This window comes from Diadema antillarum, unplaced genomic scaffold (genome assembly GCF_040938485.1).
Source record: "Diadema antillarum isolate AM-2024a unplaced genomic scaffold, OU_Dant_1.0 seq00001354_RagTag, whole genome shotgun sequence".
NCBI lineage: Eukaryota > Metazoa > Echinodermata > Echinoidea > Diadematoida > Diadematidae > Diadema > Diadema antillarum.
Window position 1 is genome coordinate 89,603 of NW_027272118.1, and position 10,957 is coordinate 100,559.

The following is a 10,957-nucleotide window of genomic DNA, read 5'->3' on the forward strand; positions in this document are numbered from 1 at the left end:
CTTTACACGATTTGATATGTATATCACACAAAGATGGCACTTGTTAACACCGGCGACTCCTGGACCAATGCTCACACACACACACACACACACACACACACACACACATACGCACAACTGACTGGTAAGCCTACCAATGTCTCTCGCAGTTACTCCTGTAACCTACCAAGCAAGGACGGATTATGACCTGAAGTTCATCATTATGCCTAAGACATCCATCCCCATTGATGCATTCACGTGACCAAGGACAGTTGGACATGTCATCGCCCTGACAACATTCAGAGAGGCTGCTCTCCCTTCTATTAGAACCCTGCAGCCTTCTACTGGATATCTTATTATTTTAAAGAGAGATGTAACCAGATTTTACTCGCACAGCGCACACTCTTTTATTGTAAATGGAGTCATCACCGTAGCATGCGTATAATGTACGTAGTTCATCCTAGTATAGCTTCTAGGAGCTGCAAGAGAGATTACCTCAAGTACGTATCGAACAACTTCATTAGAATGGAAACATTTGACATTTGACATTTGACTTTTTCGCTGAGTGAAAATTCATATCATATCATTTCATTTTGTGAAAGTTCCGCACATAGTAAGTTCACTTTGCGAAGCGTGACGGTGACTATACGTCATCATTTTATGTTTTTTTTTCTACTTCTAAATAGCCATCTGCAATTTGCGTCTTGTGCAGGAATTTCTCACAAACACGCTCACAGTCGTGAAGTTTTACTTTGTTGTTGTTGTTTTTTGTGTGTCTTGTTCCCTTTTCTCTACATCTCCCTGATTATTCATTTCATAATTTCTATTACATTTAGGGACGGATCAAGGAATTCCGTAAAGAGGGGGCGCGTTTGCAAAATTAAAGGGGGGGGGGGCGCACGCACCCCTCCCCCATTTTTTTCTTTTTATTTCTTTTGTTTCAACAAAAAATTAAGGGGGGCGTGCGCCGGTTGCGGTCCTCCCTGGATCCGCCCCTGACATTTTTCCTGCCGTATTACTTTTTCATCGTTAGTTGATGTCAACGCGATGTTTTTGTATGCAAGTGTGTATATATGAGTTTCTGTTTCACTGGTTGTTTGACAAAGAAATTCACGACATCCTTGCATAGGAACGATGTATGGATCAGACGATAATAATTATGGTAAATACTGCTGTAGCACTCAGAAATCAACATCAGATTTGTTTTTGTTTTGTTTTTAAATGAATCACAACAGTGACGTTTTCGGCATTGAATCACAACCGAGCCCTTTATTGCAGTGTAATAAAAGGGCTCTGAATCACAAGTGTATATTGCGCCCTCTTTCGTATGAAACTCGGAAGTCTGGCAGGTTAGTGTGCGTACCACAGGTGTGTCCGTATTGTTGTAATGACTATTAGTTATTTTCTCTCATCTGCGAGTCAACGGGTGCAACCTATAATAATTATCACTGAAAATGACTCGTAATATTCTAAACAAAGGGTAGAAGCGAAATTGTCTCACCATGCAGCAACGAGCGAGTATAGTTCCATTTATTTTGACATAATCATGCAATCGTAATAACCTACTAGTATATCCTACAAGCAGATGACGTCAATTGACATAAATAGAGAATACTGAGAGAGGATAGTTTCTTACAACTTATCACAAGCTGTACTTTTTAAAAAGGGGGATATGAGTCTTTTTTTTTTCACGTAGGAATCAGTGCTTGCTGATTGGTTGATTGAATTATTATGAACTGGGATGACACTAAATCGATATGTTTCATTTTCTTCACATTGACACTAAACATGAACCTTCCTGCTCAATAGATTTTCAAGTGGTTCTCAAGTCTGTATTTCTAATGAAGAATGTTAAGCATGTCCTGTTTGTTTGTTTGTTTGGTTGTTGTTGTTTTTTTGGGGGCTGGGTTTTTTTAATAGTTTTTCTTAAATTCATTCACAGGGCCAATAATGAATTTGTATTGATATAAGATAGACAAAGTAATATTATTCTGTATTATAGATGAGAAATTACGATAACAGTATTCTGCTAAGTTGCCACTAATATAGTTTTACAGTCGTGGTTTGGAGGGATATAGGCCCCTGTTGCTGTGCGATATCGTGGGCAGGAATTACAACGGCAGAGACGAAAGAGCGCCATCTGTTGATTGCAAACAGAAACAAAAACCGCAGCACATTGCGAGAGACTGTCACTAAAATAACACGCCAAAGATTTCGGTCTCGGGTTTGCCTCAGGTATTCGGACGAAGGCTTGCTTGAAGCTTGAATGGGTAATCCCTGCAGCAGCTCGTAAGAAGCTAAAGTGGGATGCAGGTTTATTCAATGACGACATTTTCCGACGGTACTTGGAAGTCATGTTTTTACTATTCAAAATAAAATGACGCATGCGTGCCATTGAAAATCCGAAGCGGTTAATGTCATATAAGCATGAAATAAAAAACAAAACAAAAAACAAAACAAAAAATTCAAAACAAAACTGCACGTCAGAGTATTATATGGTACACGCTTAGGTTGGACATTTTATTAATACAATGTACGTCATTATCGACTGTAATCATGTTCCAATGAAATGCAACGATAGCTGCTTGACATTGTTTGAAGCTGTGTTCTATTTTTTGTTGTTGATAAGTTTACGTTCAAATGTTTAATTCAACTCAGTTCAATGTAATCATCGAATTGTTCATATATTATTAGGATCGTGTTTTGTACAATAATTCTCTCTGAAGTATACAACAAAAAACACAAAACATTACATAAACAACGTTCAACTTACATGTAGGACACACAAACATCATTTTTTTTTGTTATAAAATTTCAATTGAAAAAAATTTCATTCAGCATATTCTATATGAACATATTGGTATATCTTGGCATAATTATATGTCACCTGTGAACACAGAACTAATGACATGAACTGATAACGGGTGATTATTTCCATGTCTTCAGGGTACAGTAAAATAATACATGTATAAAATTCAGAGATATATTCAAGTAATAAGATAAATGAACATCACATAATTCAAGTTGCAACGACTCAGTTTTTGCATTTGGTAATTATGTAGATAAAATGTCATGCAATCTTATTCATAGTAAAACTCGATGCGTCAATTTTGGATCAAACACCATGATTGAAAATAAGTAGAAAAATTTACATAGTGTGGCAAAATTCTGTTAAAAATGTCTTTAGGGTCCAAAGGAAGCGCATCCACACTACCATTCTAGAAATGTGGGCACATATAACTGGGTTTATCAATGATTACGTAATGTGAGCCATTTACAATTACAAAACACATTGAAGTTATATACCCTAGCCGTATTAAGTGGTGAATTTCTCATTTTTTCCGTTAACCTATCTATGTATATAGGCCTAACTGATTCCGCGAAAGTGTTTTTAACATTTGCCGTGCACGCTAAAGGTCATTGTTCTTTTGTATTTACTACGTAACTGACTCGCTGATTTTATCGACTTTCTGATCACCCTATGCAGGTTTATGATAATCAAATCTTGTTAATCAATCACTCGATAGCGGAGCACTTCGTCTCTGCGAGAAAGCCAAGTAGCCCCAAAATCTTGTATGACGAATGTCCTGGCTCTCAAACAGCCGGCAGAAAAACAGGAACAAAACATAAATCTGGCCCCTGGGGTTCCAGGTAACCACAAACTTTCCATCAGGTATATACCCCTCTCGCCTTCAACCCCTCTCTCTATTCCCCCTCCCCTCAGGAGAATGAGTAACGAAATACAAAGTATTGTACTTTGACATCACCTCGTCATCTTCGCTTGATTCCACAACTTCCTACGAGACCACGAATTAATCCATATTCAGCGTGTCAACTCATTTTGACACAGTTACCGACAGCATAATTCAGAACATACTTTCCTGCCTTTTAAAATACTCTGAAACTAACTCAAGGGGCTTAATAACGTTATTCTATACATAAACATAAAAGGAACAGCCATTGACCAATGTTTGTAAATAAAGTGAAATTACGTTATCCACACTGCGGTTTTGAACCTCCTGAAATCAGTGCCGAAACTTTCATTCTAATATCATCTTATTGCCACGACAAAGTAAATAATACGGAGTACCCACCGACATTCAACATCTCATATCTGCAGTCCTAGTATTTACAAAAAGATTTCAGAGTACATGGTAGATAGCAATACTTGCATAAGAATCGATTTAACAATAAATGGGCGAAGTGTAATGCTGTATTGGTACTCATGTGTGCTAAGTATGTGGTCCCTTCAAGGGAAAGTCCATTAGTTATGACTACAAGTCGGAGAAAGATAGGATACGGTAATGATAATGACAGTGATAATGATGATGATTTTGATGATGATATTAACAATACCAATAATGATAATGATAATAATATTGATAGTGATAATAATAATAATGATAATAATATTGATAGTGCTAATGATGATGATAATAATAGTAATAATAATAATAATATTAATAATAATGATAATGATGATTCAATTCAATTCAATTTTTATTTTCAACTCATGGGGTAGAACACCCTCGTCAGCAAAAGGCTGGTTTTCAGAGGGGTCCACACATACAGGTTAAAATACACGCTTTATATATACAGTATGACAAAGATATACTGCAGTACATCACATATGTAAAGAGCAAGAAACAAGGTATAAGCACCATAATAATAATAATGATAATAATAATAATGATAATAATAATGATGATAATAATAATAATGATAATAATAATAATAATGATAATGATAATAACATTAGTTATTATTATTACAATTATCATTATTCTACAGTAATATTGAATATAAAACGCAAAAGAAGGAGGAGGAGGAGAACTCGGTTTGGCATGGGAAAACTTTAGCTATATATACCGAGTTACTGCGAGCATGATACGACTATGCATCGAAATGTGAATTCCGAGCTTGTGCCTTGCGAATCGTGTAGCAATTCATGTAGTCAGCCACTAGGAGCCTGATATTCAAAGTCGACGTAACCTCATAGCTGGGAGCATAGAAGACAGCAACACCTGCTCAAAGGTGTTGTAACACAATTTGTATTGCGGAGGTCAAGCACAGATTATAGTGACTGCATGCTCATGTCGACCTCTTCCACCCTGTGCAATGCGTGCTCAGTTGTATGTTTTATTTTCTTTCGAAGAGCTATTTCTACATAGTGAAGTGCTAACATGTTACTACAAGTTGATATTTACGTACATTATGGAGGACGAGTACAGTGTGGTATTATAGCCATACCACATTATAAAAATGACGACTGGCGGGGGAGGGAATGTTCCACCCGAAGGGTTTGAAATGCTATTAAGGGAAGTTGTAAATCTCGAGACAAAGTCGAGGAACTTATAGCCTCCCGAAATAGCATTTTAAACCCTGATGGTGGAACGTTTGGTACATGTTCCCGACAACAAAAGGCATCATCTGTTTCATTTTATGGGTTAGTCAAACACCATGATCTGTTAAATCACACTTTCGTACGCATTACACTATCGGTCATCTTCTTTTGCACATTGTATGGAATAGGCAAATTCAAAATCCTATCGATTGCGTGAAAAATATGATAGTTCAATCGTTTGGTATCGTTTGTCATTTATTACGTGAAAATGTTTTCCCATGGGAGGACATTACAAAAATGTTCTGCCCATGGGCGAACACGTACATAACCAAACATAACCAATGTGCGAACATAATGTGCCTCCATCATATGCTTAGCTAATCACTAACCGGTATTTGACTAACCCATTTCATATAATTAATAATTATTATTTACACACAATAATTTATTACACACAATCAGAGGCAAGGGCGCAAGCGCCATCCCATAAACTGCCCCAAGGTCTCTGGGTTACTGCAGATCGTCTGACACATTCTTGACTGTAACTTTCAATAAATGACTCATTCTAACAAAACTTCTTTATGAACAGCCACGTCAAACATGGGGTAAGGTAAAACATGCCTGTATGATTCAACGATATTTAGGTGATTAAAGACAACTGAACAATGGGGATCATCAGGTGGTATATCACGGAACACTTGTTATCTTTCATAACTCTGTGGGTGTGTTTCTTTCTTTTCACTTCAGATATAGGAACAAAAGACAAAATGTATACACAGCAGTTATCAAGAGCTGTTACCATTCGCTGCCCTTGAGGCTGATTAAACAACAACTCAGAAACAACAACATTGATACTCAAGATGCCGTCTGAAAACGTGAGATGTAAACAATTATTTTAACAATCATGACAATATTCTACAAGACGTTAATATTTCCGTCCGTTCTCAGTAGGCCTATATCCAGTCCATAAAACTGACCAACTCTTACCAAAGTCCTGTTTTGTAAAATGTGAGGGCGCTACGCACAGTAAACAAACCCAGAGCCCTTCATTACAGAAGCGTCTTGCGAACATTTATGATCATCGATCTTCATCCTCCAAGGAGCCTTTCCAGCCCCCGGCTCCGCCGGCTCCCAGCCGTCAACGGGGTTGGGTAATTCACATTGTGTGGGGGATTTCCCTTTAACCCTTTGAGCTCTTGAGAGATCCTACATTGGATCACAGTAATCTACGCTTACTTTTCCAATTTGCTCGCACGATGAAAATCAGTAACAGATTGGATGGAGGTGACCTGATCAGTTGTAGTCCCAAGAGCGCATCAATACTGAGAAATTTGGTAGCATCAAGAGGGTGTGCATGGGCGTCACCAGGGGGGGTGCGTTGGGTGCGAACGCACCCCCCTTCAGATCCTTAAAAAAAAAAAAAAAAAAAAAAAAAAAAAAAAAAAAAAAAAAAAAATCAGTCTGCGAGCGACCTCAACGCCGGACGCTAAATAACTATTCTTTTCTATTTCTTTTTTTACATTTTGCACCACACACACACACACACACACACACACACACAAATCGTCGGCAAAAACAATTCGCACCCCTGGTTCTGGCAGCACTGATTTTATGCATATCTATTAGTATCCTACAGTGTTTACTATTCATCGACCGTACTGTACATCCGTACGATACGGAGCACTTATACACGTTTGCATGTACGTGTGCTACTTACAAATAAATTTATGTAGAGACTATTTACGTTACTTCTGACCAATCCATATTGCCAGCCCAAGAGCGAGCCTTAGCCTCATTAAAAAAAGAAATGAAAAAAAGAAATGGAGGGGCAAGCATATCATTTTGCCCCCCCCCCCCTCCATAATTCCAGAGACGAGAAGATTTTCTTATCTTTTTTTGACAGAAAAACAAAAAGTTACCCCCATAAAAATATTGGAGGGGCAAGCATATTTTAATTTTGCCCCCCCCCCATAACTAATAATTCCCGAAATGAGAAGATTTTCTTGGTTTTGAAAGAAAACAAAAATGTTGCCCCCATTAAAGTATTGGAAGGCAAGCGCACCATTTACCCCACCCCACATAATCATAATTCCCGCGATGAAAAGATTTTCTTGCTTTTTTGGTAGAATTCAAGAAATCTGTCCAATCACTGGGGGGGGGGGGGTGCGCCCCCCTCCCAATCCGCTGGTAAAAAAAAGACTTACCGAAATAGTAGTTCAAGTGTTAGTAAACTGCTTTTGAATGAAAGAGTGATCAAGAAATAAGATATTTTTGTATGATTTCTTTTAACCAATAGGTATATAGTGTGAAACATTGTTCAAAAAGCCCGGACCCGACAAAAGATTAAGATTCAGCGTGATTCCTGGTTGGCATTCTGCATATAAGCAAAATGTGCGCAGTGTACTCAGTAAATCCGAACGAAGAGTCACTACAATGTTGCGCAATGTGATGTAGAATGTACACCTTTGTACCTTACGCATCGTTATATCAAAGCTAGATCATTGATTTTGCAGTGTTGCTTTACATACTAGTCTATATAAAAATGTCTTGCATTGCCAATAAAAAGACTTGACCTGGGCTAATTCCTAACTTTTCCAAGTATATAATACACACACATAAACAAACACGCACAATTAGTTTAGGGGATGCTCTAAAGTGCAGATTTTGAACATCCTTTCCCCGCTTGGTCACTTCGACGCCACCTCGCTGGTCATACCTCCCCCAGTCATGAACATAAACCCACACTCTTGACTACCAGTGGCGGATCCAGGGGGAGGGGCGCACCGGGCGCCCCCCCCCCCCTTCCTTAATTTCCAAAGCGAAAAAAAAAATATAGCTTCAAACGGCAGTTTTTGGACAGTAAAATGTCAAAATTTTCAAGCTCGCTTGCTCCTCTCGCTCGCATTTAGTCGTAATGCCATTATCCTGAAGTTGCTGCCAGTAATTGCCGGCAGTTGCGCCTGGTGCGCCCCCCTTAATTTCCAAAGCGAAAAAATATAGCTACAAACGGCAGTTAGGGGACTGTAAATTGTCAAAATTTTCAAGCTCGCTCGCTCCGTTCCCTTGCATTTAATCTTTATGCCATTCTTCTGATGTTGCTGCCAGTAATTGCCTGCAGTTGCGCCCGGTGCGCCCCCCCCCCCTTAATTTCCAAAGCGAAAAAATATGGCTACAAACGGCAGTTTTGGGAGTGTAAAATGTAAAATTTTCAAGCTCGCTCTCTTCGCTCGCTCGCATTTAATCGTTATGCAATTCACCTGATGTTGCTGCCAGTAATTGCCAGCAGTTGCGCCCGGTGCCCCTCTCCCCTTAATTTCCAAAGCGAAAAAATATGGCTGAGAACGGCAGTTTTTGGACTGTAAAATGTAAAATTTTCAAGCTCGCTCTCTTCGCTCGCTCGCATTTAATCGTTATGCAATTCACCTGATGTTGCTGCCAGTAATTGCCAGCAGTTGCGCCCGGTGCCCTTCCCCCCTTAATTTCCAAAGCGAAAAAATATGGCTAAGAACGGCAGTTTTTGGACTGTAAAATGTAAAATTTTCAAGCTCGCTCGTTCCGCTCGCTCGAATGTAATCATTATGCTCTCCTGATATTGCCTGCCAGTATTTGCCCGCAGTTGCGCCCGATGCGCCATCTTAAATTCTAAAGCGAAGAAACATAGCTACAAACGGCAGTTTGTTTTTTTACTGTAAAATGTCAATATTTTCAAGCTCGCTCGCTCGCTCGCTCGCATTTAATTGTTACGCAATTCTCCTGATGTTGCTGCCAGTAATTGCTGGCAGTTGCGCCCAGTGAGCCCCCCCCCCCTCCTTTATTTCCAAAGCGAAAAAATATGGCTCCAAATGGCAGTTTTTGGACTGTGAAATGTCAAAATTTTCAAGCTCGCTCTCTTCGCTCACTCGCATTTGATTGTTATGCCATTCACCTGATGTTGCTGCTAGTAATTGCCAGCAGTTGCGCCCGGTGCACCCCCCTTAATTTCCAAACAAAAAAAATATGGCTACAAACGGCAGTTTTTGGACTGTAAAATGTCAAAATTTTCAAGCTCGCTTGCTCGCTCGCTCGCATTTAATTGTTGTGCAATTCTCCTGATGTTGCTGCCAGTAATTACCGGCAGTTGCGCCCGTTGCACCCCCACCCCTCCTTTATTTCCAAAGCGAAAAAATATGGCTCCAAATGGCAGTTTTTGGACTGTAAAATGTCAAAATTTTCAAGCTCGCTCTCTTCGCTCGCTCGCATTTAATTGTTATGCCATTTACCTGATGTTGCTGCCAGTAATTGCCAGCAGTTGCGCTCAGTGCGCCCCCCTTAATTTCCAAAGCAAAAAAATATGGCTACAAACGGCAGTTTTTGGACTGTAAAATGTCAAAATTTTCAAGCTCGCTCGCTCGCTCGCATTTAATTGTTATGCAATTCTCCTGATGTTGCTGCCAGTAATTACCGGCAGTTGCGCCCGTTGCACCCCCACCCCTCCTTTATTTCCAAAGCGAAAAAATATGGCTCCAAATGGCAGTTTTTGGACTGTAAAATGTCAAAATTTCCAAGCTCGCTCTCTTCGCTCGCTCGCATTTAATTATTATGCCATTCACCTGATGTTGCTGCCAGTAATTGCCAGCAGTTGCGCCCGGTGCGCCCCCCCCCCCTTTAATTTACAAAGCAAAAAAATATGGCTACAAACGGCAGTTTTCGGACTGCAAAATATCAACATTTTCAAGCTCGCTCGCTCCGCTCGCTCGCATGTAGTCGTTATGCCATTCTCCTTATATCGCTGCCAGTAATTTGTCGTTTCACACCGTCATTCCATAATCCATTTATAAGGGGTACAACCCCCTCCGGCACTTCCGCACCCTTGCTCGCTCCCTCGCATACTAACCCCACCCCACCCCCACCCACCCCCAAGATGAAATCCTAGCTACGCCGGTGCCCTTTCCCCGCTTGGTTTCCCTCAAAAAACAGTAAAAGTCTAGGGATTGAGAGCTTCCTATATTCCAAATGTCTGTCCAAAAAATCTCGTAAACATTTAGTGTCAAAACGCACCCCCCTTGAAAAAAAGCTGGTGACGCCCCTGGTGTGAAGGATCTCTAGACATGGAACCTACTGGGGCCCGATGACGCAAACCTCACGTAAGTTTGACACCCTTTCAATAATCAGCATGATCAGTGTGTCACCAAATAAAGTAGCCTACGATGTAGGGTGACTCACGTAAAGATACTTTTTGCTTTTTCATTCTGGAGGCACCACGTGGCCACACACATGTTGAGTCTGACCGTCGTCCCCATACAAACACAAGCAGACTACGACAAGCCGCTGGTGGCTATCAATACACTCTAACAGGAATCTTTTGGGTAGTCATGATGTGTCACGTCTGATAGGTTCTTGATGAGTGCATGCCGGAAAATGCTGCTGGAACTTTTGTAATAATGTCACGTAATATCCCTTTAATCACGATTAGTGTCGGAGGCACGTATGCAAAAAGGAGAAGGGGTGTGCGTCAGAATGGCTGCTCACTCTAACGGTATAGCAAGGCAACCCTTTCAACCAATCAACAATGGTATCAAGTGAGTCGATTGTATAGTGCCATCTAAACACAGGGTTCATACTTAGCCCGAGAATTAAGATGCATCAACGATCATA